We start from the raw sequence: 23,898 nt of genomic DNA on the forward strand, positions 1-23,898 counted from the left end.
AAAATTCCCAGAAATGAATGACGGGGTGTTTGAAAATATTTTACTCTGTCTCATTTACACTCAGGATGTATAGCTATAAAAGACTACCCAAAGGTCTCGGCCAGGGATGGGCAAAATTTTTTAGGGGGGGGGGGGGCACTCCAAGATCTTGGCAAGTAGTCAAAGGTCACACTTCTTTGGAGGAGGTGTGTAGTTTGAGATGGGGCTTGGGTGCAGAAGGGAACTTGAGATTGGGGACTGGGATGTAGGAGGGGGTGAGGCATCTGAGAGGGAGTTTGGGTAAAGGAGAGTGCTGTGACGTGGGGCAGGGGTCTAGGCAGAGGAATCTTGGACTTCAAACCTCTACAACGTCCCAGAAAAACTTGCTAAGGAGATCAGATGTAATTTGTGAAAAATCAGGGTAGATTTATTTCTTTGAGTGAAGTGGTTCTAAAAGGACAAGGTGAAACATTTGAGCAAGCTTCTCTCAGTTTGAGCCAACTGTGAATGGGTTACCATTGTCCAGAATAACAAACTAGACCTGAGAAATGGTAAAATCTTAGAATGAAGTGTGTCTGATCACAAGATTTATTCTGTTAAAATTAGAAATAGATAGCTGCCAAATCTGCCTGACTGCCTAGGGTTTCAGGACCCTAGCTTACCTAGAGCTTTTGAAACTGTTATGCAGTAAGCATTTCCCCATGCATAATAAAATCCAGTTGAAAAGTAGCTTTGGTAAACATTAGAGGATTATTATTTATTTGTATTACAGTAAAACCTAGGATTCCCAGTTATAGAGCAGGATCCCATTGTGCCAACCACTGTATAAACACAGAACCAAAAACACAGCCCCTGCCCTAGAAGAGTTTACAATGTATATGTTGAACCACGTGGTAGCTCTTTTCTTTGGAAAAAATGCCTATAGGATTATGGATGAATGTTTGATGTTATCTCCTGAGGATAATATTACATAAATGATTTTATACAAAGAGAGTATACTGTCTGTGCCACTGCACAATTTAAAAGTTGCATTGAGCTGAAAAGATTAATAATAATAATTTTCAACTCAAATGGTTTTCAGTTTGATGCTGTGCTAAATGAAATCCAGTTTCTAATCCAGCAGTATGTCGGGGAATATTTTTGTCTTGTACAATGCACTGCTGTTTCTGCAAACACTGAGAAATATAAAGTATTTTAAAGATACACTGGGGTAGATTCTTAACTAGTGTAAATGGACAGAGCTCTATTGATCGTCATGAAGCTTTGTTAATAGCCGTCAGTTGAATCTCTAGCTCATCTAAATGTGCAAGGTTTTGGGTTGTTCAAGCTTTTCTGCTGGTTGGTAGTTAATGTTCCTTGCTTAGTTTCAGCCGTAAACACCTTCAATATGACACATTCATAAGTGCATATTTTATAATTTGTTTGTATTACTTTGCATGTGCAGCTTTGACAGTGCCAAGCACATAGAATCATAGAATCATAGGACTGGAAGGGACCTCAAGAGGTCATCGAGTCCCGCCCCCTGCCCTCAAGGCAGGACCAAGTTCTGTCTACACCATCCCTGACAGATGTCTATCTAACTTGTTCTTAAATATCTCCAGAGAGGGAGATTCCACCACCTCCCTTGGCAATTTATTCCAATATTTGACCACCCTGACAGTTAGGAATTTTTTCCTAATGTCCAATCTAAACCTCCCTTGCTGCACTTTAAGCCCATTACTCCTTGTCCTGTCCTCAGAAACCAAGAGGAACAAATTTTCGCCTTCCTCCTTGTGACACCCTTTTAGATATTTGAAAACCGCTATCATGTCCCCCCTTAATCTTCTTTTTTCCAAACTAAACAAGCCTAGTTCATGAAGCCTGGCTTCATAGGTCATGTTCTCTAAACCTTTAATCATTCTTGTCGCTCTTCTCTGTACCCTTTCCAATTTCTCCACATCTTTCTTGAAATGTGGCGCCCAGAACTGGACACAGTACTCCAGCTGAGGCCTAACTAGTGCAGAGTAGAGCGGCAGAATGACTTCACGAGTTTTGCTTACAACACACCTGTTGATACAACCTAGAATCATATTTGCTTTTTTTGCAGCAGCATCACACTGTTGACTCATATTCAACTTGTGGTCCACTATGACCCCTAGATCCCTTTCCGCCATGCTCCTTCCTAGACAGTCGCTTCCCATCTTGTATGTATGGAACTGATTGTTCCTTCCTAAGTGGAGCACTTTGCCTTTCTCTTTATTAAACCTCATCCTGTTTACCTCTGACCATTTCTCTAACTTGCTAAGGTCATTTTGAATTATGTCCCTATCCTCCAAAGAAGTTGCAACCCCACCCAGTTTGGTATGATCTGCAAACTTAATAAGCGTACTCTCTATCCCAATATCTACATCATTGATGAAGATATTGAACAGTACGGGTCCCAAAACAGACCCTTGTGGAACTCCACTTGTTATCCCTTTCCAGCAGGATTTAGCACCGTTAACAACAACTCTCTGACTACGGTTATCCAGCCAATTATGCACCCACCTTATCGTGGCCCTATCTAAGTTATATTTGCCTAGTTTATCAATAAGAATATCATGCGAGACCGTATCAAATGCCTTACTAAAGTCTAGGTATATGACATCCACCGCTTCTCCCTTATCCACAAGGCTCGTTATCCTATCAAAGAAAGCTATCAGATTAGTTTGGCATGATTTGTTCTTCACAAACCCATGCTGGCTATTCCCTATCACTTCATTACCTTCCAAGTGTTTGCATATGATTTCCTTAATTACCTGCTTCATTATCTTCCCTGGGACAGACGTTAAACTGACCGGTCTGTAGTTTCCTGGGTTGTTCTTATTCCCCTTTTTATAGATGGGCACAATATTTGCCCTTTTCCAGTCTTCTGGAATCTCCCCTGTCTTCCATGATTTTTCAAAGATCATAGCTAAAGGCTCAGATACCTCCTCTATCAGCTCCTTGAGTATGCTGGGATGCATTTCATCAGGACCTGGTGACTTGCTGACATCTAACTTTCCTAAGTGATTTTTAACTTGTTCTTTGTGTATCCTATCTTCTAAATTTACCCTCTCTCTGCTTGTATTCACTACGTTAGGCACACCTCCAGACTTCTCGGTGAAGACCGAAACAAAGAAGTCATTGAGCATCTCCGCCATTTCCAAGTTTCCTGTTACTGCTTCTCCCTCCTCACTGAGCAGTGGGCCTACCCTGTCCTTGGTCTTCCTCTTGCTTCTAATGTATTTATAAAAGGTCTTCTTGTTTCCCTTTATGCCTGTAGCTAGTTTGATCTCATTTTGTGCCTTTGCCTTTCTAATCTTGCCCCTGCATTCCCGTGTTGCTTGCCTATATTCATCCTTTGTTATTTGTCCTAGTTTCCATTTTTTATAGGACTCCTTTTTTATTTTGAGATCATGCAAGATCTCCTTGTTAAGCCATGCTGGTCTTTTGCCGTATTTTCTATCTTTTCTATACAGCGGAATTGTTTGCTTTTGGGCCCTTAACAACGTCCCTTTGAAATACTTCCAACTCTCCTCAGTTGTTTTTCCCTTCAGTCTTGCTTCCCATGGGACCTTACCTACAAGTTCTCTGAGCTTATCAAAATCTACCTTCCTGAAATCCATTACCTCAATTGTGCTGGTCTCCCTTCTACCTTTCCTTAAGATCATGAACTCTATTATTTCATGATCACTGTCCCCCATACTGTCTTCCACTTTCAAGTTCTCAACTAGTTCTTCCCTATTTGTTAAAATCAAATCCAGAACAGCTTCTCCTCTGGTAGCTTTTTCAACCTTCTGAAACAGAAAGTTGTCTCCAATGCAGTCCAGAAACTTATTGGATAGCCTGTGCCCCGCTGTGTTAGTTTCCCAACATATGTCTGGATAGTTGAAGTCCCCCATCACCACCAAATCTTGGGCTTTGGATAGTATTGTTAATTGTTTAAAAAAGGCCTCATCCACCTCTTCCACCTGGCTAGGTGGTCTGTAGTAGACTCCTAGCATGACATCACCCTCATTTTTTACCCCTTTTAGCTTAACCCAGAGACTCTCTACACAGCTATCTCCTACGTTCATCTCCACTTCAGTCCAAGTGCGTACATTTTTAATATACAAGGCAACCCCTCCTCCCTTTTTTCCCTGTCTGTCCTTCCTGAGCAAGCCGTACCCTTCCATACCAGCATTCCAATCATGCGTCCCATCCCACCAGGTTTCTGTAATATCAATGATGTCATAGTTTATTTATTTGTTAGGAATTCCAGTTCTTCCTGCTTATTACCCATACTTCTTGCATTTGTACATAGGCATCTAAGATACTGATTTGATCTTGCCTCCCTGTTGTGCCCTGACTCTCCTTTCTCCTTGCTATTATAGTCCGTAGTTCCCCCCATTTCCAACCCATCTCCCAGTCCCGCACATTCAGCACTTACCTGTGGGCTTTGCTCACCTGTCCCTGTCAAACCTAGTTTAAAGCCCTCCTCACAAGGTTAGCCAGTCTGTGTCCAAACAAGGCCTTCCCGCTCCTGGAAAGGTGAACTCCATCTCTGCCAAGCAGTCCTTCCTGGAAGAGCACCCCGTGGTCAAAGAAGCCGAAGCCCTCCTGGTGACACCATCCTCGCAGCCAGGCATTCACCTCCAGGATGCACCTCTCTCTGCCCGGGCCCCTACCTTTGACAGGAAGGATCGAAGAAAATACCACCTGCGCCCCAAACTCCCTCACCTTTACTCCCAAATCCCTGTAATCACGCTTGATCTGCTCTGTGTCACACCTGGCAGTATCATTTGTGCCCACATGGATGAGTAGCATGTGCAGACTTTCTGGGTGTGTCTAGACTACAGGGTTTTGTCGACAAAAGTGGACTTTTGTCGACAAAACTATACCTGCATCTACACTGCCGCTAAGTTCTGTCGACATAACACCGACAGAACTCAGCAGTTTTGTCAGCGGCTGTAAACCTCATTCTATGAGGAATAACGCCTTTTGTCAACAGAGTTCTGTCGATAGAAGGCGTTATTGCATCCACACTGTCTTTTGCGTCTAGACTATCATGTTGACAAAGTGCCTTGCTTTGTCGACAGAACTGGATATAGTCTAGATGCTCTTTGTCAACAGAAGCTTTGTTGACAGTATCTGTCAACAACTTTTGTCAACAAAAGCCTGTAGTCTAGATGTACCCTCTAAAGCAGAGGTTCTGCAGCTTTGGCTGTGAATCAGAACTTCAGGGGGCAAATAGAGCATCAAACTTCCTTGAATTTCTCAAAATTATTAACAGGTTTTAACATTTTGGACATGATCTGTTTAACTGAACCTATTTTTCATATATGTCAGATGCTTTCTTGTCTTCTGTGAGCAGAGAGCGCATTGTCATGTGTACAGAATTGCAAACATAAAATCAATGAGCTCATCTCTCTAGGAACAAACCCTGGGGTTGAGCATATTCTTATTTTGACCTTGTGTGTAGTGCGCCAACCTGTTAATGTCTTTATTCCAGCCCAGGGTAACGGTCAAACTTGTACAAGAATTCCAGTTCTGCAGTCTCTCTCTGTCATTGTATCAGAGGGGTAGTAGCCGTGTTAGTCTGAATCTGCAAACGCGGCGAGGAGTCCTGTGGCACCTTATAGACTAACTGAAGTGTAGGAGCATAAGCTTTCATGGGCAAAGACCCACGAAAGCTTATGCTCCTACACTTCAGTTAGTCTATAAGGTGCCACAGGACTCCTCGCCGCTCTCTGTAATTGGTTAGTGAAATTCCTCTATAGAACAATGGCTACTTTTAAATCCATGATTGAGTGTCCAGGTGAGTTAAAATGTTCCCCTACTGGGTTTATGTGTGTTAACATTCTGATGTTCTGATATACATCCATTTATACTTTGTTGTAGAGCCTGTTTGGTTTGGCCAATATACATGGTGGAGGGGCATTGCTGGCCCAGTTATCACCGTAGAACTAGAAGGTGTAAGAAATTGGGCTGAATCAGTAATACCCTATGACACCCTGGAAGCTGCTTCTTTGACTAAATCCCTGATATCTGTGTGCTTACTTGTCTCCTGTCTCTTTTGCATAATGTGCTGGGCAGTGTACTAGTCCCGGTTACTAGACTAAAGATTTGCATTGGGAGATAGCAGAAATGCTAGTTAATTTCCAGTTAATTAAGTGCCAAATGACAGAGCTTTTAGAACAAAGGAAAAATCCAAGTGTACAATGCTGAATGAGTTTGGCAAATATTTTCTTTTTTTGTTTGTTTTTAGAAACCCATGATCTGTTTTCAGAGAACTTGCAAGCAGAAAAAGAGGCGACATTTATCAAACAAATTGTTACCTCTCGTTTGTGTGTCTCATTCCAAAAACTGCCACGTAAGCCATTCATCACACAGTTGCAAAGTTTGGCATGAGTGGTGATTATATCAGGGAAGTGTTTCTAGTATTTTTAAGCAATTTTATCAGTTTCATACACAGTCTTGCAAACACTTCTTCATGTGCTGAACTTTAAGCATATGAGTAGCCAGCCACTGAAGACAATGGGACTTGTCATGAGCATAAAGCTAAATATGTGTGTCTGTGTTAGTAAGATCTGGGCTTCATATTCTCATTGATTTGTGGCATCTTCTTCCCATTCCGTTGCATATTACGTTGTTCCTTGAATGCTCTTCACCTTAGACTTTTGTTGTTGCTGTTTTTTTAATCCAGTCTAAGTTGTATATTCAAGAATAATCTTGATGTTTTCTGTGTCTGCAATCAGAGGAAGCTAAAGAAGCTCAACAGTATATTTTTATGCCAGAGGTCTGTAAATAAATCAGGTTCCCTATCTAAGTCTGTTTTGTGGTGATATCTATTCTAATTCAAAAGAACAAAATATTTCCCTATTCACTCTTTACATCATGATGAAATCATGCATCTGGCGGGGTATTGTTCTGTCCTCCTGTTAGTTCTCATGCTGTGTGAGAATTCAACTGCAGAAATATCTCATTGGTTAAAGGAGGCTGAAATCAGAAATTGAAATCAGAGAATCTTGAGCTTACTTGTATGAAAAATTTTAAGACATTGGTACTTGTTTACCCCTTGATTTCTCTCTTTTTTTTTTCTTTTTTTTTTTTAGCTTGTAAACGCTTTGATAGGGACTTTGTGTGTATTGGGCACTGTGAATTGATGATAAAACATAGTGGTGAGTAGGAGAAAACCAGCTTTTTTTTAAACTTTTACCCCAGATTGAGATGCCCTTTCTTGGGAAGAAATGGCTCTTGGCTATGCTAGGGTTTGAATAACATGCTATGCATGTATTTTGTCTCCTTCATTAAGATGGCCTGGTCAGGATGGCCTCAGGCAACAGGGGTTCCTGTGGAGCTCCTCTCCGGGAGTCCAAATTACAGGTCAGCTCACCTCCAACAGGCTGGCACTGAGCTATTCTGCTGCCCTTTCTAAGCTCCACCTCTACCCCGGTCAAGCTGTGCAGTTGAAATGGGGCAGGATGCACAGTAGCTCATTCGCCTCTTCCTTTCTAGAGCGGGGCTTGTGCACCCATCACAGGTGCTGAAATTCCTGTGAAAATGTGGCCCTTTGATCGGTTTACCCTGTGTTCTTGTTTTGCAAGTGAAAACGGTAACCACTGTCTATCTGACTGGCATCTGCACGTGGATAGGTTGGCGGCCAAACGTTATCATTTCATCTGCAGTCTGAGAGGATGCCTGTAGTTGACAGGGAAAAAAGTAGGCCTTAAAGTGTGCTCATCCCTGAACAGTGACTTGGCAATTTTAGCACTGTGGAGTTCTGTACTTCATGAGCTGGTTTTCCTGTTGCCCCTGACACACGGTTGATTTCATTTCTTATCTGCCAGCCTCTCAAACTCAGAGTGGGCTCTGAAAGTGGGTCCATCAGTAACTGTTATCAGGGTGGGCATAGGTGGTGTCCCTAGCCTCTGTTTCCCAGAACCTGGAAATGAACGACAAGGGATGGATCCCTCTGGAGCACCTGGCATTAGCTGCTGTTGGCAGATAGGACCCTGGGCCAGGTGGACCTTTGTTCTGACCCAGCATGGCTGTTCTTAGGTTAGTGAACCCCCTTACAATAGAGGTTCTGCAGGTTAAATGATACTGCTGTCTAATCCGCTGCAATGTCATAACTTTGGTGAACCCGTGACAATATGGGTTAAAGTAGGTCCGAACGAGGAGGATGTCGTCACAGGATTTAAAGTTATGTTTTGATGTAGCATTGCATCATCTCCTGGAGTGCTGGTCCCTGCTGGTGATTGGACTATAAAGCACTGATTAAAAAATAAAGCTTAAAAGTCTTCCAGAATAATAGGCCTCCAGCTGTGAGATATTGTGAGGTGATTCATCGGTACAATTCTGTGTTAACAAAAAGTCCCCAGGAACAAAACAGACACTTTGTTAAATATGCCCCTCATGCAATGGAGAATTTTAGAGAAGCAGTTATGTATTTATTTTTGGCTGGTAGCAGTGTGATAAGCCAAATCCTCTTGAGTTTATCTTCATACCTACCTCCATATATTACTTGGAGGATGAAGGAGGGTGTCAGCTTAAGATATGGCTGACGTGTTGTATCACCCGATGCTGTTCGTGCTGTCAGTTCTCTCCTGCAAAAAGTCCAGTCCTATGAAATGCCGAGCACTGTCTGTGAGGGATTTAGTGCCCTCACAGGAGGAGTTCAAGGCCTTGTAAGAATAAGCCTTAGGACGGGCTGTACTGCATCTGTATTTTGGAGGAGACTCTTCCACCAAGCATCCAATTACTACAGGAAATGGTACGGATAATTCTGGAGATCTACCTTCTGACTGACCTAGTTATGAACCCAATGCCTCAGCTTGGTGGGCTGAGCTATTGTGCTACTTAAAGGCACTGTCTTTCAGAACGAATCTAAAACCGAGATCTTCACTGTTTGTCGCCATTGTGCACAAATTACTTCCTGCCAGAGTTAGGGATGTTTAACCCCAGACTCCTGTCTGTACAGCAACTGGGGTAATGATAATCTCTCTCCACTTTGATTTCCTCTGCAGTATGGATTGGATGGTCTGTTCTTGAATGGGCAGCCTACATGATTATTTAGTACATCTGCTGTGTTGGGTGAAGGTACACGATGACAGAGAGGTGAAATATAAGTTGTCCGTTCTGGAGCTTGCAAAGTGCTAGTGAAACTGGAGCAATATCATGAAAGTGCTATTTTTGGATATTTTTTACTTTATTGTAAGCCATCAGACTCATGGTGGAACAATGTCAATTTTTCAACTTGCTCCCTCAAATTCTGAGCCAGGCTTTTGGCTGTGATTGGTTAGTTAGGTCACATGGCATTGGTTCTATTCCCTTCATTCACTGAGTTTACACTCTGTGGTTGGTAAACCATCAGGATGGTTAGCAGGAGCCATTTTGATTAGCGTGCTGTCTCTGTAAAGCAAAGCTTCAGTGGCTGCTGTAAATGAAGCCATATGCGGACATGACGCTGGGAAGTGGCTTTATCTGGTGGTACAATAATGGGGTAAGTAGTTCATCCTCAAAGGTACCAGAAGTAATAACAGACTACCGGTCGTTTTTTGATTTGGCACATAGAATTGTGGGGAAGGATGTAGAAGGAATCCAAATTCTGAGCCTGTTGAAGTTCTGAATCTTTAACGTTCCCCTGTCTCCAGAAGGATATATTTTCCCCATGTCCTTTGGCTATGGCTGAGTTGGTGCTTGGCTGTTGTTGTTGTTTGTTGGCTCCCCCATGGTGACAGTGATAATCAGTAATTCTTTGGGTATGCAGCCTTGTTTATCTGATGATGGTAATTAGCAGGGGTGTGTGGGTGTTTGTGTTGCTGTATAAAATAATGAACCATTCACAAAGAGCACAAGTGCTAGCAGGTGAACTAGAAATGCTGCCATCGGTTGAGATAATCAATTAAAAGACTGGTGGCTCTGAATCGGAAATGGTTGCAAAACCCCCAAAATACTTGGGCACTGAAATGTAGCATATTACAGAAACAGAGAATGCTAATGAAATGCATCCCCAGCTTCATAAAAACTAGGTTCTCCTCCTTGTGGCAAACAATATGCCATGCTGCTATATCTCTTGTCGGGGAAGCAGAGATTTGACGCAGAAGGTTCTGAAAAAAACATCTTGCTCATCCGACTTTGTTGGAAACTGTGGACTAGCAACATTCCTGGTGGGGGGAGCAGGGAGAGGGAGCAGCATGAGCGTAAGGCAGAAGAAAATTCTACTAAGGAGTTTCGGATGCATTGGGTAAATGTTGCTGGTCCTATCTGTTGCAGTAGTCAGTCATGGGAGGCTACAGTTGCGGCCCCCACATTTAAGGGGGGAGTATGCCCCCAAAGCCCCCACCTTTATGGTGGAATCCCTGCAGTGGAGAAGGGTTTTGGGGGGAGGGGAGAGAGCGGAAGGATAATGCAGCCTGTTGAATACCTTCCTGCCTGAGCCTTTGTAGGACCTAGGGAAGGGGGATGGCTATCCCCATCCTGGCTCTCTGCTCTGTCTCTGGCCTGACTTCTCTTGGAATCCCCTTGCTCATGGTGTGCGGGAGGAAGGGATGCCACTGCAGAGACAGCGGCAGGTCTGTGCATAGAGTCCCTTTCACGTGTGGCTCTGGTGGGAATGAGGAGGCCCACAATTAAAGCTAAGACTTTGTGACACACGTTTTTAGTCGAGGTCACAGGCATCCATTCATTGTTTCTTGGCTCCCCATGACTTTTACTAAAAATGTGCATGACAAAATGGGGCGTTGTGGCTCCCCACCTCATCCTTGGGGGCCCAGCTTCGAGCTGCAGGGTCCCCCCACAGTCTGTGGCTCCATGCTCTGCGAGAACCTGCCACATGGGATGACTTCAAGCTTTCGGGGCACACACAGCACCCGCAGTGGCCGACAGCTCCCGAGGCCCCGCAGTTCCCAGCCCCTATAGGTGGCGGCCGACTCTCCAGCCCCCAGCCACTGAGGGTTCAAGTCTCCAGAAGTCAAAGATTCTGTGACAAACTCATAGCCCCATCCACAATGAGCAAATGGTGCAGAGTACACAAAACCCAGTGAGGAGAACTTGGGTTCAGAGTCTCCTAGCTCTGGTGTGGAATAGTGTCTTCCTCCATTATGATTTCATTGAAGTCAATGGATGATGGTACTACTCACTGGAAGGGTTCCAAGAGCTGGCCTTTAAAAACACTTATTGCTGCAGATTAAAAAACAGCTGCGCTCTGAGAGCAGCCATCCTCCAATGTAGCCTAATCCCCCAGAAAATAACCTGGCCTCTAGCCCCATTTGAAAGGGAGGCATTTCTAGCTGTGTGCAAGCTGCCCCCACTTATGCATGTGACTCTCACATGGGCGTAGAGCTGTTAGCAATATAAGTGTCTCTGGTTTTGGCAAGCTAAGTTTCCTATGGATAGTTCCCCCTTCAAGCTGCCATCTGCTCAGTTTTGACAAACGAAATGTGTTCCAGTTTGGGGCGCAGAAGGGAGGTTTCCCAGGGAAGCCCGGGGTGGCTTTGCAGGAAGTGGAGCTGATGACTCAGGAGCTGGCTTCCCACGGCTCTCTCAGCACTGCATGCCGGTGCTCTCCAGAGTCATACAACTGACTTCCATGCATCCGTTTGGGGAAGCGTGATAAGTGTCCTGGGAAGAGCAGAGTTGACACACAGAAGAGAGGGTGTTAGAATTTGTCTTATGACTGCAGAGGTGAGACTGGGACTTGGCTGAGCTCGCTGAGTCAGAAGAGGCTGGAGAATTCAGCAGCTCAGCCCAAGGGCAAATCCAGACCTTAGCACTCAGCCATCAAAACAGAAGCCTTCCCCTACAGAGGAGCATATTGCTCGTGTAAATCTGCCCCCCTTGTGTAAAGCTATCCCAGGGAAATGTGGCAGTGACCGGCTATACAGATTGAGGGGTCTCCTATCACGCTATAGACCTGATTCTGCAAACAGTCACTAACTCACCAAGTGCTGCTTAGTTTGTAAAGTGAATAAACACTATTATGAGTGAGGGCTGATAGGAGCTGAGCCGGCAAGAGGGCGGTACACTGAGATGTTTGTGGTAGCTGGCATTAGAAGTCCTGCTCTCCTGGTCAGAGAGGAGAAAGAATTATTTTAAGGAACTGCCTTTTCGCCTGGCACACAGTCTGCAAGATGGAAGCACGACTTCATCCTTCTGTTGGAAATCACAGAGGTGTTGGGTTCATTTGCGGTTTCTGCTCTAACCCAGGGAAGTTCTTGCTCTGACCCGACTCCACCCAGCCTGGTCAGATCAGTCAGCTTTATTTCCGGACCATGGTGTGTTAGTCCTATTCGTAGGAGCAATTCTCTGGGTGTGTCACAGGCAGTGAAAGGCCACAAAATACACTGCAAAAGAAGCCTCGGACTTTCACTTGCTTTGCACACCAGAGTCTGGCACTGCTATTAGTGTCAATATAGGCCCCAGCGCTTTGAACACACATTGGTAGACGGGTTATGGCTCTGCATATTTTATTGATTATACTTGTGCCATTCTGAAGCCACTGCTTGCCCAAAGGATCAGTACCATCATCATGAAAGCTAGCCTGGTGTAGTCGTCTGACCATTCGTTTGGGCTCAGAAGATCTTTGAATTTCTTGGTCCGAGGCCCACATGAGAGCTCCCCACCCCTGGGCAATTTTTCCTACCCCTCCTGGGAGTTTTAAATGGTCCACTTTGGCCAGGACGATGCCTTGTTTAAGCCTTATCCCAGCTGTGCTGTCTTTTGGGGGCAAAAATGGGCATTTGTCCTGTTTGCTCTTTGATCAGTTGATAAGAGCACGTGTGACAAATGCTCACTTTAAAAAAAAAAAGTGTGGTGTAGAGAAATGTGTGGAAGGATGAGCAGTGATGCCAGACCTATGTGGGGGGAGAGGCAAGCTGAGGTGGGGGTCAGGGGTCAGGCAGGGCTCAAATGAGCAGCAATGCCTGCCCCAGCCTTTAAGACACATGGTCACTCTATCTAGTATGTGCTTCCCTGCTCACTAGACTCTGCCTGTCCTCCAGTGTGGGGCTGGGGGCCGGGACCATCCTTTATGGGGTGTGGGATGGGGCTCAGGCAAGCAGCTTCTAATTAAAAACTGTATCATGCACGTGCACAAATGGAGGAGATTAAGGATGGATCGGCAACCTTAATATTGATATTTTTCAACTTGACTTCTGTGCTGGACTTTCCACCTTAGTGCTCTTTCTTCATAGGTTTCTATGTGTAATTTGTTAAGCTTTTAAAAAAGGAAACAAAAAAAAATCCAGCATGTGATATCAGATGGACACCCACATCGGTCATCAGTGGGGTTGGAACCTTTGGATCTACCAATGAGACCTCTGCCATTTCAGCTAATAATAACTGGCAGCAGTAGTAGGTTATTGTAGTAGGGAATGGGAAGCTTTACCAGAGGCTTTCACAGATATCTTCTGACAGCTGAAGAACAGTGATGCTCAAGAATCTTGGGTTTTATTCCAGTTCTCTGTGTGTGAGTTTTCTTTGTTGGGCACAGAATTCTCTACCTATATCCCCCAAATTTGACTCCTTCTTCCCCACCCCTTCTGTCCTGTCTTTTACCCACGGTTGGCTCCTCATCCTAGTTCTAGTTTCCTAGCCCAGCCATTTGCTGTCTCCTCTCCAGACTCTCCTTGCTAGTCCGAGGTGCCTCCTCATCTAATCTCTTTACTTCCTCCTTGGCGTCCACACATAGACCTTGACTATGTTCATTAACCCCATTGTCTGACAGTTCTAGTCTTCCTCTTCCTCTAGTTTCAGTGTCCCACCAGCTCCTTATTTTAGTCTCCATGCTCAGCCCAGCCCAACAGACTGGCTCTCCATACTCCTCGTGTCTCCTCCACCTCCATCTGTCTAGCTAGTCCCAAGTCTTGGCTCTTGGCTCCTAGTCCTGTTTCCTTCCAGTGCATCATTTCTCCTCTCATTGCCTTCCTTGTCTGCTAGTTCCAGTCTCCTTGCCCAGTCACCCCCATCTAGCCAGCCTCTAAGGCTAGGTCTTTATCTGATTTGCCCCCTAGATGTTTTTCCCGGTCTATTTCCCATGTCCCCTTTGGTCTGTCAGTTGTCCCCTCTATATTTGAATTAGGCAGCTTCCTCCTTTGCCAACTGACTGGGCTCTACAAGGGAGTCACTAAGAACACAGGAGATAGTGTCTCTGCTCCCCATTCTGGTGCTCAGATGCAGCCCTAAGCCACATTTGCCGGGAAGGTGCTGCTCAGTGCTAGGCTGGGGTGTGCCAAGCGTGGGTGATCTGTAAAGTGTGTGTGTGTGAGAGAGGGTATGTCTACACTACAGCGCTAATTCGAACTAACTTAGTTCGAATTAGTTAATTCGAACTAAGCTCATTCGAACTAATGGATCCAGACTAAAAAACTAGTTCGAATTAGCGTTTTGCTAATTTGAACTAGCGCGTCCACATTAAGTGGACCCTGAACCAGGCTTAAGGATGGCCGGAAGCAGTGCCGGCAGGGCATCAGAGGAGGACTTAGAGCGTGGAGATGCTGTCCCAGGCTAGCCGAGGGCTGTGCTTAAAGGGACCCGACCCCCACCCCGGACAGACAGTTCTCAGGGGTGTCCCGCTTGCAAAGCAGTCCTGGCTTGGATTGCCCGGAGTACCCACACTGGGCACATCACAGCAATCGGCCATCAGACCGGCTGCACTTGCCGCAGGCTGCCATCTGGGGTGAGGGGGCAATTGGGGGGCTGCAGGAGAGCTTCCACCCCCAGAAGCCTGCAGAGCCAGCCCAGTCCTCCCCATCGGGGGCTCGTACCCCATTCCTCCCTCACCTCCTTCCACTTACCCCTCCCTAGCCCCCCTTCCTGATGTACTAAATGAAGGACAATTGTGTTCAAAAATAGAATCTCTCTTTATTGAACAAAACTGAGGGAGACTGGGAAAAGGAGGTGGGAGAGGGGAAGAGAGAGGGTAGGAGAGGTGAGGGCAACTACAATGATGAGGGGTTTGGAACAGGTCCCATATGAAGAGAGGCTAAAGAGACTGGGACTTTTCAGCTTAGAAAAGAGGAGATGGAGGGGGGATATATTAGAGGTCTATAAAAGCATGAGTGGGGTGGAGGGGGTGCATAAAGAAAACTTCTTCGTTAGTTCCCATAATAGAAGGACTAGAGGACACCAAAGGAAAGGAATGGGTAGCGGGCTTCAAACTAGTAACAGAAAGTTGTTCTTCACAAAGCAAAGAGTCAACCTGTGGAACTCCTTGCTGCAGGAGGCTGTGAAGGCAAGAACTAGAACAGAGTTTAAAGAGAAGTGAGATAAAGTGATGGAGGTTGGGTCCATGGAGTGGTATTAGCCAGGGGGTAGGAGTGGTGTCCCTGCCCAAAGTTTGTGGAAGGCTGGAGAGGGATGGCACGAGACAAATGGCTTGGTCACTGTCTTCGGTCCATCCCCTCCAGGGTCCCTAGGGTTGGTCGCTGTCGGCAGACAGGCTACTAGGCTAGATGGACCTTTGGTCTGACCCAGTATGGCCATTGTAAGCTCAGGGCTCAGGGTCGGGGGGCACAGTGGACCACCTTGATTTTCATGCATACCTGCTCCTGGGTGGCCAGGCTGGCAGCTCTCCTGTCCTAGCCAGCCACTTTCCTGTGCCTAGTGCAGAGGTCATTGACGAGGTCCACGATGTCCGCACTAGACCAGGCGGGTGCCCGCCTCTTGCAGTCCCGGGCAAGCTCCCAGGAGCCGCCAGCCTGGTCCCGGGAAGAGGGAGAGGGCTGGGGGGCATCAGGTGGCTGGCTCGAGCCGAGCCAGGTGCAGGGTCTGCTGGCTGGGTGCTGGCAGGCTTGCACCTGGCACGGGCACCGTAGCCAACCCATGCCCCTTTAAGGGGTCCGGGGCCGGGAGGGGGGCAGACGAGTTTCCCTGGTGTTGGCCAGAGTGGCCACCAGGGAAAGCTGGGGAGGGCTAGCCTCCTACTAGTTCGAATTAAGGGGCTACACACCCCTTAATTCGATCTAGCTAGTTCGAACTAGGCTTAATCCTCGTAAAATGAGGTTTTACTAGTTCGAACTAAGTGCTCCGCTAGTTCGATTCAAATTCGAACTAGCGGAGTGCTAGTGTAGCGCCTATGAAAGTTAGTTCGAACTAACGTCCGTTAGTTTGAACTAACTTTGTAGTGTAGGCATACCCAGAGAGACTCCATATCAGTAGCAGGATCTATATGCAAATGAGCATCACTAGTGATGCCAGCAAAATTCTCAAAAGTAGTTTTAGTAAGTAATTTGTGGCTCCTTGTATTGGTTGGATGGCTACCTCCATAGCAGCAAATCCAAAGTATGGTAGGCTCAGACTTTAATACCGTTTGAGGGATGGTTCTTTCATTCATATACGCACAGCAATGATACAGGATAGATACACCACATTCTCCCCTTCTTACTGTGTATAACCCCTATGTAAATATGGTCACCCTATCTAGTATTTGCTGCACTGTTCACCAAGCCCTGTCTGCCCTCCTCTCCCCCATGTACCTTCCAGATGACCAGTGAGAGAGAGAAAGGGCACATTTGTGAATTGTTATTTCCTCTTCCTGTTATTTCCTCTTCTGAGACACTCCTTCCCAGTAGGGATGCCTGGGCCAGTTTGGGACTAACCTGCACCTCATGACTTGCCTGAGAGTCACTGGGGAAAGCGAGACAGAATTTGGCCTGTAGCTGTTTAGAATCCACTGGATACTTCTCTCTTTTATTTTCCATTGGAAGGCTGCTAGTGTGATGCGTCTAAATGATTATTTTCATGCAATTGTGCTTGGGTTCTCTGGAAGTCACTCAAAGCACAACCACATGACATTAGCACCAGCCATTTCAGAAAGCAAGTGAAACGCTAGCTTGGCTAAGTAAAAATTAATAAATTTACCCTGACAAAATGTATAATTAGCCACCCCGATGTTTGACATGGGCACCGTGTTAACCTCATCATGTTCTTCAAGTACTATTCCTTATGGGCATGCATGCACTCCATGTACCCGGACATGGAGAATTTTGCAAACGGCATCTGCTGCTCTGCACACAGGCCCTTACTGATCTTGTGCCACAGAACAAGGAGAGAAAGGGCAAGGCAGACTGATCATCTCTCCAGTTCCTTTTCACCACCACATGACACTGCATTATTTATTTACCTGTAGTTAGCTTAAGAAGTTTTAGAATTGAAATTTTTATCTAAGAGTTTATGCTTTATCATTAGTTACCTTTCTGACCTGGGGAGCTCCCCTGAATGCTGTTTGGGTACTGGACTATACACAGGACTCAGGGAGTCAAAATTGGGGCTCTTGCCCATGTTTCTTCTTCTTTGGCAATGACCACTAACACTGCATATCCTACCTTGGGGAAGCCCATGTTGTCGCAGGGTGCAGTATCTGTTGTTAATTTCCCCGAAGTACCCCAGAAGCCTGGTGTTTTTGCCACAAAAAGCACCCAATGGAAATGACCATGAGATCTTAGTTGGACCCAGGCTGGGGTATTTCCCCCTCTTCCTCATTACATTAGCCAGACACAGCATGTCCTGCCATGCAGCCCAATTCAGGAATGAGGGGGGGTCTACCGCCACACAGTGCTTCATGGGGTCTTGGTGGGAGAGCAGGGAGCAGTCTCATAAGCATGAGACTAACGCCTCTTCCAAAGCCACTTTGAAGAAGTCTGATTCAGTCCTGTCTAAACAGAGTAAGTTTCAAAGCTCTGCCCAGAACTTAGTATGTACGAAGTCTCAGACGTGACAGGAAAGCCCGCACATCTGGGGCTCCTCTGGTACTGGATCACAATTCAGTAGTGAGAGATACCAGTGTGCAAGACAGACTAATGAGCTGCTGAGTCAGTCTTGCCCTGAAACCTTGCATGCATATGCATTACAATGTCTTACTCAAAGAGCTCCCAGCTGGGCTCCTCACAAACAACCTTCGTGCATGCAAGTCACACCAGTGTCTGTGTAACAGCAGCCTGCCAGCCACACTTGGGTTACAGTCTAGCTATCTCCAGCTTTGGTTATACTTTAAAGTGACCCTCCCCTCAAACCGTCCCATATTTACATTTTCCTTCAGAATGTATGTCCAATATCTACTGCCCAATCCTCTCCTGGACAATAAATGTTTTATATTAAGTCTGTTATTTCTTCTAAAAGAATAATACGCCTACAACTTATTGCCCCAATTGAGTTTCCTAAACACTTATGTCAAAACACACTGAATTAGATAAACTTAATTTAACAAATTACATCAAACTCAAGCAAAGATTCTCACAATATGCTTTCAGTACTTGTAGGGCATGTCTACACTGCATGCTTATTTCACAATAAGGTGGAATAGGCACTATTCCTTGTAGAATGAGGTTTACAGATTTTGGAATAAGCCATCCGTTATTTCGAAATAATTTTGAAATAATGGAATGGCTGTATAGACACTTGCATTATTTCAAAATAACGGTTGTTATCTTGAAATAACAGTGCAGTGTAGATGCACCCTTACAGACCAAACCGTGTAAGCCAGGTCCTCCTCTTAGAGTCTTACAGAGGCTTCCATTTGTTTCATGTGAACTGAGTGTGATATGCAGGAAGAAAGAAAGACAGAGAGAGACCCTTGAGTCCCTCCTTTTATAGTTTCAGCTCCCTCTTGAAAAAAAATCTCCTTCTGGGAATTAGAAGACAGTTAGGTGGAAGGATGTTCCCTACTGCTTTCTCTCACCTGTTTGAACTTCCTTTTGTTTGCTCTCCTGCTTGATGAGTCTGTTTGCTGCTTAAATGCAAATTAAGCAGTGCACACATTTCTTTGTGTAGGACAGACCTGTTTGCCAACCGTGGCTGGGATGGGGCTATGAGGTTTGGAAAGTGGGTTAATAACATTATGCAGAGAAATCTTATAACTTCACATATAATGTTGTCATGCAACAGGGCTTGTGAAGCTTTTCTCCTGTCTATGCAAGGCCACCAGGCCCTACTAACGTTGCATGACATCACAAACGTCTCTTACATCAACAAACAAGGAGCAGTGAAATCCATCTTCCTGTGCTCAGAAGTGGCCAGTTTGTGGAACTAGTGCCTCAGCCATCAGAACAGTGTGTCAGCAGTTTAGTCACGGGAGCAAGAAAATGCAAGACTCTTTCAGCCGGCATTTTGCTATCAACTATGAGTGGGAACTGGACGATTGTTTGTGAATGATATATCACTCTATCATGTTCACCTCCCCAATGAACTGGAAGTGCAAAGTACCCTGCTTTAATGGAGGCCTGGGTTGCCACTTGCACTATGTCACTCTACTTATTCTATTGTCAGGTCTTCTGGATTATGCCTCTCCTCCACTACCACTCCTTCCTTGGGACTTAATGAAAGCTTCGGCAGGCAGGGCATGAGTCATCTTCATTGCCTCCAGCTGGCCCAGGCAGTTTTGGTTCTTTACCTCCTCAGCATGTCATCTTGGGTACTGATCATTGGGTCAATATGATCTCCTGACCTAAGGAAATGGCAAGATCAAGCATACTAGCCCAATAGCCACATCATCCCTTTTTTGGAGAGGCCTTGTGCTTAGATTGCAGTGCAGAGCATCCTTTTTAATAGTAGCAAGGATTCCACTAGAAAATGGTACCTAGCCAGGTCTTCTCCACTGATGCGTCTTTTGAAATGGTGCTCTCTTATTTTGGCTCTGTCTGCATCCTGACATCCTCCTCCAACTTGAGTACTGCTTGTCAGTCATCCACAATGGAATCCGCATTGGGTCCAGCACTTGAAAAAGAAGGTACATTATTTAATTCATAGTAAGCAGGATTTTTTCAAAATGTGTAGACCCGATATATTTTCTACTACTCAATCCTCTTCCTCTCCCCTTTGGATTGTCTTTTCATTTATGATAGAGAAGAAACTGGAGAAGCAGTTGCTTTAGCCTCCCCTTTATTTTCTTGGTCCAAGGCTCAAGATGAGAAAGGGTACATGTGAAGACCAAAAGATACTGCTTTTAAAAATTCTCCAGTTCTGGGTATTTAAAGACAATGAATGGAGAATACAGCAGATAGGGACCACGCATTGAAAAGTCTCCAGTTACTATAAGCTAAGTAATTTCCTCTTCAAATAAGGCATGGAATTTTTTCAAGACTGCAACTGTTCCCCGTACAATCACAATAAATAATAATTATTAATTAAGATGTATATTATGATAGCAAATTCTGAATATTTAATAATGTCAAAGGCATGCTGTAAATGAATACATGCCTCTTGTTGATCTACTTTATGGTCCTGAGTAACTTGGGTGACATTTTTTGATGAAAGCTCTCTTTTTCAGCAATGCATGCAGATTAGACTACCCTGAAAAAATTCACAAATTGGTATAAATTTTGTTGATGTGTTTATGAAAAGCAAAACCTAAGTGAAACTTTCTAAAAACAAAACGCTTCATTTAACAAATGCTGAAATAACAAATTGCAATGCTTGATACAAAATGTATTTGCTTTTGCCAATGAATTTTGATTGTATTTGGAAAAAATAATAAAGCTCAGAATTTAAAACAAATCTTGTCACTTTGGGTCACATAAAACATTGATTCACTAGCAGGTCTGAGAAGTCTGTGTGTATTTCTGGGTCAAACAACATATTTTGTTTGACCCAGAATAAATAGATATTCCAGTTCTAGTATTCTATGCAATATTTTAGTTCTCAAAACTTCTAGTGAATAAAAAATAATATCTGCACATCTCTGGTCTGAAGACTGTCCAGGGAAGTGCCAGAAGAGGATACATTTATTGCAGGGGAACAGCAAGGAAGGTACATGACATAACTGAAGATTTGGGATCAAAGTCTCTCAGCAGCAGTGGAAATCAGGGCAATGATTTTTCACGGTCACTGTGCACATAGGTGTTTTGGGAGCATTTTCTTTTTAGGAGAGTCAGAAGGGAGGGACATCTGGCAGGCCAAAAGGAGAGGGTTATGTGACAGCCCGGTCCAGGTCTGTGTTATTTCTTTTCTCCTTATGTTCTACCCCCTCCTCTGCTTTCTGTATTTTTCCTACCATTCTGTTCTGTGGGCAGTTGCCACAGCAGGTTAATATTATTTACTACAGGCAGATGCTGAGTTGATTTCAAGACTGCGGCACGAGCAGAGCATGCTGAGGGAGGCTAATTGCAGTTGGCATTCATTTTTTGTGTCAAATTAGCTGAACTAAATTTATACATGCACTGTTTTTGTCACCATGTGCGTCCTAGGGTATTAGAGAGACAAGGTGAATGATGAGGTAATATCTTTTATTGGACTCAGCTTCTGTGGGTGAGAGAGAGAAGCTTTTGAGCTTCCACAGAGCTCTTCCTCAGATTGAAAGCTTGTCTCTTTCCCCAACTATTTTATCTCTCTGAGCTAAATTTACACAGATGAGTTCATATTTAATCTGTATATTGTAGCTTTAGATCTCCTATCAACATAGGAGATCATGGAAACACAGGGCGGGTAGCCTATGTCTACATAGCAGCATTATTTTGGAATAATTGACGTTATTCCAAAATAACAAAGATCGTGTCTACACAGCAAGCTATTATTTCAAAATAATACCTGCCTTCTTACTCTGACTCCTCTAACTTTCATTTCACAAGGAGTATGGGAAGTTGAAGGAAGAGTGTTCTTCCTTCAACTACCTGCTGTGTAGGCAGCACCAAAAGCCGAATTAAGCTATTTCGACTTAAGCTACAGAACTGACGTAGCTCAAGTTGTGTAGCTTAATTCGACTTTAGCCCTACTGTGTGGATGTATCCAGAGGGACTTTGTTACATTATCTAGTCCACTCCCCTGCATTGAAGCATGAGTAAGTATTATCTAGACCAGCCCTGATTGGTGGCCATCTAACTGTTCTTAAAACCCTTTGAAGATAGAAATTCCTGCCTTCCTAAATACTTTGTTCCAGTGCTTAACTACCCTGACATTTATGAAGTTTTTTCTTAACGTCTACCCTAAAGCTCCCTTGTTGCATTTCAGCCCACTACTTGTCATGTACTCAGTAGATAAGGAGAACAATTTATCACCATTATCTTTATAACAAAGTTTTAGACACTTGAAAAGTGTTATAATGCCCACTCCCTTGGTTTTCTCTTCTCCAGACTAAACAAAGCCATTTTTTCAGCCTTTCCCTTTTAGATTATGAAACACTCACGGTATTTCAAAATTAGCATTAGTCCCTGAGGAAAGCAGGAGTATAGATTTTGAAATAAATGGCCCATTATTTTGAAATAACCGGCTTGGTAGTGTGGACGCTTCATTTATAAATTCAACCTAAGGGAGGTTATTTTGAAATAACGCACTAGTGTAGACCAGGGTTGAATGTGCTTTTCTGAGAAGTTGACCACCAACTTTATAATAAGTTTATCTTGACTATATTTCTGTAGTTTGCTTGTAAGAAGCTCATGTGAGACAATATTAAAAGCCTCACTAGAGTCAAGCTATCTCACATCTATTACTTCCCACCCAATCCACAATTCTTGTTACCCAGTCAAAGAAAGGATATTAGGTTGACATGACATAATTTCTTCTTGATATATTCCAGTTAATAAACCTTATTGTCTTCTAGATGCTCACAATGTAATTATTTGCTCCATTTTCTTTCCAGGTACCAAATTAAGCTGACGGGTCTATAGTTCCCCATGTTGTCCTTATTCCCTTTTTTTTAGATAGGAACTATATTTGCCCTTTTCCAGTTCTCTAGGGTCTCTTCCATGTTCCATAAGTTCTTAAATAATAATTGTTAATGGCACAGAGATTTCTTATTCCATTATTTATTCTACGATGTATATCATCACGCGCTGCCTACTTGAAGACATCGAACTTGTCCAATTCCAAATTAGTTGGGAAAGGTAAATTAGGGGACAAAATTATATCTGTAAAAATGTTGTTGTCTGTAAATTATCTGGATCCTTTTCTTGACTACTTTAATTCCATATCTTTCTTGGTTTTTGAATAGCTATGGGTATGTCTATACTACCCTCCTATTTCGAAATAGGAGGGTAATGTAGGCATACCGCAATTGCAAATGAAGCCCGGGATTTGAATTTCCCGGGCTTCATTTGCATAAGCGGGGCGCCGCCATTTTTAAATCCCCGCTCATTCGAACCCTGTGCTGCGCGGCTACACGCGGCACGAACTAGGTAGTTCGAACTAGGCTTCCTAGTTCGAACTACCTAGTTCGTGCTGCGTGTAGCACGGGGTTCGAACGAGCGGGGATTTAAAAATGGCGGCGCCCCGCTTATGCAAATGAAGCCCGGGAAATTCAAATCCCGGGCTTCATTTGCAATTGCGGTATGCCTACATTACCCCGCTAGTTCGAACTAGCGGGGTAGTGTAGACATACCCTATTTCTCTTTCTTCAGTGATTTTTTTTTATTCCTATGTTGCCCACTTTACTTTTTATAGTAGAAATTAAGAAGCCTTAGGAAAAATTGACTCTTTTGTGCTGTATTTTTTGAAAATAGGTTTGATGTGTCTTTGAAGGAACCAATTTTCATTTCCCTAGAATGCAGAATAGCAGACTTGAAAATAATTGGACTCTTATTCTAAAATGTGTTGGCTCTTTGGTGAATAAAAACAAACAATGTTTAACAAGCTCAGATGGTATACCTGTGAAAGAAACAAGCATGGTTTGTGGATGATCTGGCTGTGTAAAGTCTTGTGCCTCCTATTTATTTATAACTATAATATTGCTCTATTTCTTCCCCCTACAAATTAAATTAAGAATTCAAGGGCATGTTGCAGGTTTGAACTTCTACAAAAACAATAGGAACAGTTACCTGCAGCTTGCCCATCTTGTGCTGTAATCCCACCAGAGCTTACAACCTAAGTAGGCAAATATAGCAATGAGAGACCTGCAAGGTAATCCTTGATACTTTTGAGTCAGTACAGAATAATAAAAGACATTATGTAGCTGCAGATGCTGGGTTTTTTCAGAGGTCACATCCAATCCAAGTCCTGGATAGCTATGGCCAT

At 44.1% G+C, this 23,898-nt stretch overlaps 1 protein-coding gene across 10 annotated transcripts in view; it reads left to right on the forward strand.

The window, feature by feature from the left end:
* The window catches only part of FAM135B (family with sequence similarity 135 member B), a 388,356-nt gene that overhangs the window by 148,952 nt on the left and 215,506 nt on the right, over nt 1-23,898 (forward strand). Inside the window, exon 1 of one of the 10 annotated variants that reach the window (XM_075920077.1) lies at nt 7,086-7,139. The exons of the other annotated variants lie outside the window; for them this stretch is intronic. The gene's annotated coding sequence lies outside the window, so the exon portion shown is untranslated. Of the gene's footprint in view, nt 1-7,085; nt 7,140-23,898 lie in introns of those variants that run through there. 10 annotated transcript variants of the gene reach the window in all.

The sequence above is a fragment of the Pelodiscus sinensis genome, chromosome 2 (genome assembly GCF_049634645.1).
Source record: "Pelodiscus sinensis isolate JC-2024 chromosome 2, ASM4963464v1, whole genome shotgun sequence".
NCBI lineage: Eukaryota > Metazoa > Chordata > Testudines > Trionychidae > Pelodiscus > Pelodiscus sinensis.